This window comes from Suricata suricatta, chromosome 2, assembly GCF_006229205.1.
Source record: "Suricata suricatta isolate VVHF042 chromosome 2, meerkat_22Aug2017_6uvM2_HiC, whole genome shotgun sequence".
In the NCBI taxonomy this organism is placed as follows: Eukaryota; Metazoa; Chordata; class Mammalia; order Carnivora; family Herpestidae; genus Suricata; species Suricata suricatta.
In genome coordinates this window covers 119,036,422-119,040,008 of record NC_043701.1, presented here as the reverse complement: position 1 = coordinate 119,040,008, position 3,587 = coordinate 119,036,422, and the positions used below count along the sequence as shown (strand labels likewise).

Below are 3,587 nucleotides of genomic sequence, written 5' to 3'. Positions count from 1 at the left end.
TTAAAAGCTTCAATTTCCTTCCTTGTAATGTGGGATTTGCTCATTTGTTGTCAGAAAGTAATGAGGTAATATAAGTGAAGTGTTTAGCGTAGAACTTAACTAACAAGAAATAGATAATGAATGTTAATTATGCATTTATTGATAATAAACACAATTAGAGGATGAAGACACACAAAAATATCCCTAACTTTCTGCTGTTGAAATGGGCAAGTTCAGGAAACCTGAGAAGGTGGTGATGGTCCTGGTCGGATGTCACTCTGCATGCAAAAAGTATCATGAAGAACATTGATGATACCACCTCAGACCCTCCCTACAGCCATGCTGCTGGCTGGAATTAACGACTATCCCTGCAAATTGACAGCCACCATGGGCCAGAAGAAAATTGCCAAGAGATCAAAGATTAAGTCTTTTGTGACAGTTTATAATTACAGTTGCTTCATGTCCACAAGATACTCTGTGGATATCCCCTTGGATAGAACTGTCCTCAACAAGGATGTCTTCAGAGACACTGTTCTTAAACATACTGCCTAAGGAGAGGCCAAGGTCAACTTCAAGGACAGGTACTATACCAGCAAGGGCAGATGCTTCTAGAAGCTCCAGTTTTAGACTGTTCTGATTGTTAAAAATACAAAAAAAAAAAAAAAAAAAAAAAAAAAAAAAAAAAGACGGGGGGGGAGAGAGGAAAGGAAAAGAAAAGAAAGAGAAGGGAAAGGAATAGAAGATAAGAACAGAAAAATGAAGAAAGAAAAAAAGAAATGAAAGGAAAGGAAAAGAAAATGAAAAGAAAAGAAAAGGTAAAGAAAAATATTGTTAAGAGTACTCATGTTTTTAATTATTTCTCATGAATTTTTATAATTTGCTAATTAGTTACAGATAGGGAAAAGGTACTTGGGAAATGCTTGAATGCAATTTGGAAAGGTATTTCATGAGCACGGTGTTTGCAGTTTAGTCCTGAGGACAACATGGATAAGCATAAAACCACTGGTGTATTTAACAGTATTTCTATCACCATGGAGCTTAATGACATGGATGGGCCCCACGGAATGCTAATCACTGTCCAGACAGACCCTGTGGACATTTCAAGGATGCCAACACCATGTGGCATCTGTCACTGAGGCAGATGCTATTTGCATCTGTTTTCTGGAACAGTCACTAAAGGCGGCAGAAAAAAAATGAACACAAGCTGCTCAAATATTCAATAACATATTTGGCTTGTCAAAGCACTTTTTAAAAATTATTATAGGAGATGAGATTTGTAGAAAATAGAAATTTAAAGCAAGCAAGAAATATTTTTTTTCTGAATTTACCTGTGAATACATATATTGTGTCTGATTTCTAATCACTTGTTCTCATTGAATTCTAAAAGACAATATTTTTAAGCAAAAGGAAAAGAGAAAGGAAGTGATAGTTCTTTCATTTTAAAACTTAGACTAGAGTTATTGACCAAATTTATCATTTGTTGTGTACTTGAAAGTCAGTTTCTGTAAGATATGTTTATATAGAATAATATTGTACTTTTCATTTTTAAAGTTCATTTTTTTCCTAATGGCCTTGGAAACTTAGCTCCAATCCCATAGGAATTATTTTAACTTTAGTTTGTTTATTTATTTTGAGAGAGAGAGAGGGTGCACAAGTGGAAAGGAGGCAGAGAGAGAAGGAGAGAATCTCAAGCAGGCTTCACACCATCAGTGCAGAGCCTGATGTGGGGCCAGAACCCAGGAACCATGAATCACGACTCAAGTCAAGATAAAAAATCTGACACTTAACCGACTACGCCACCCAGGAACCCCTGCCCCCTTTTGGTTTTTAATTTCAGGAATTTTTAAGTAGACAGTTTGCTTCTCAAGCATCTGAGAAAATCCTAAGTTTGATTTTCCCAGGGATCCTTCCTAAGTGACTTTTATCAGACCTGGGTACAAGGTAGACTGCGATCATAATTTTTCTTTTGAAATTTCACCTAGTCCAGATATTCTATATGCAAAAATGACCATAGGACATCCTTAATACTGGGGCATTATGACAATAACAGATAGAAAAATGGCTGCACCTATGCAGCAAGAACTTTTTAATTGACTTAAACATAATTTTATACAATAGTTATAAAGAGGATAGAGTTTGTTGTGAGGCATTTGATGATAAATAAGAAATTGTTTTCCTTTTAACTTAATGGATCTTGTTGCTACTGAACCAGATCTCCTAAGTATGCAGTGTGTGCCAGAAGGTAACTTTTTGTAACGTTCTGTCTGCACATTATACACACTGAAAACAATCCCTACATCTTGTGTGTGATTCAGTATCCTTTTAATCATCTCTAAGATGGCTATTGCTGTCAGTATGATTTGCAATAATGATTCTTCTTGATTATATTTAGCTCTGGTAATGGCGTCTACATCAGTTTGCATAACATTTTGGTTTCTCTAAGAATATTCGGGGCTTCTCTAAAGATAGTAAATCCATGATGGCTGTCCAAATAGAAGATAGGTTACATCTCTAAATAGGGAAATAAGAAAGATAACATTTAAGTAAATTCCTAAGGAAGATTTTTAAATTTTTCTACAACAACCTGTGGTTGCTCATGGATCTATCTTCCTGTTTCACTTCTCACCAGAAGAGTCAGACTATGCTGTTCACAGTCTAAAGATCTCCCTGAAAAACATGACATTAGTTCAGAGACTAAACACATAGACTAACACGTAGACAAAGCTCTGTTTTTTTCTTTTTCTTTTTAATTTGGAATGCAAAATCTCAAACAAAATATAATCCAAACTTATTTTGAAACATATAAACCTATAAGTACAATTTAATACTTCAGTCAGAACTCAGCTGGGTCTCTTAACTAGAAAATAGTAAATTAAAGAAATTGTTCCATATTTAATATAAATTGATAAATGTACTCTCCCACTTTTTCCTCCTCCTATAATTATATACATGTATGTGACACAACTGAATTATAAAAGACACAAAAGTATATGAAAATATGCTTACCCATTAATTAGAGTCCTCAAGTCTTATATGATCATTCACATATTCAGATTATCTAGTTTTGGAACAAAATATAAAATTAATGATTAAAATCATTACTTTAGAGAGAGCACAAAGATTGTCCAGTCAAGAACATCTTAGTTCTATTTGAATTTGAAGGTGTTAAAATATGAACCTTATATATGAAAGCAGCACAAAAAAGAATGCAAAAGAATGCTCGACTGGAAGTATAATTAGGCATATAATTCAAACACATAAATTGTAATTATGATATTTATTTTTTACCAAATTTATCATTCTGTTTTTTTAAAAGTTTGGATTGTTTGACATTTTCATTACAGTAAAAATAAATATGAATATTTCACTTTATATGCAGAACATTTTATGGTAACTTTAAGAAAGTCAGATGTATCATTATACAAATATATTACTTTCCCCTAATATGTGAAGTTCATTATAAAGTTCAGAAAGTTTTTTAAAAGTATGAGATCATTACCATCAGTAATAAGTAAAATAAACCACAACAAAATAATGTTTTAAAATACAGAGCAAGTTATTCAAGAGGGAAATTTCAGATTAATATGGAGTAGGGAAAATCTCATGAC

General features: G+C 33.1%; 1 pseudogene; it reads left to right on the top strand.

The window, feature by feature from the left end:
* The first annotated feature begins 202 nt into the window (after positions 1–202).
* On the top strand, positions 203–606 carry LOC115272129 (annotated as a pseudogene).
* The last annotated feature ends 2,981 nt before the right edge of the window (positions 607–3,587 follow it).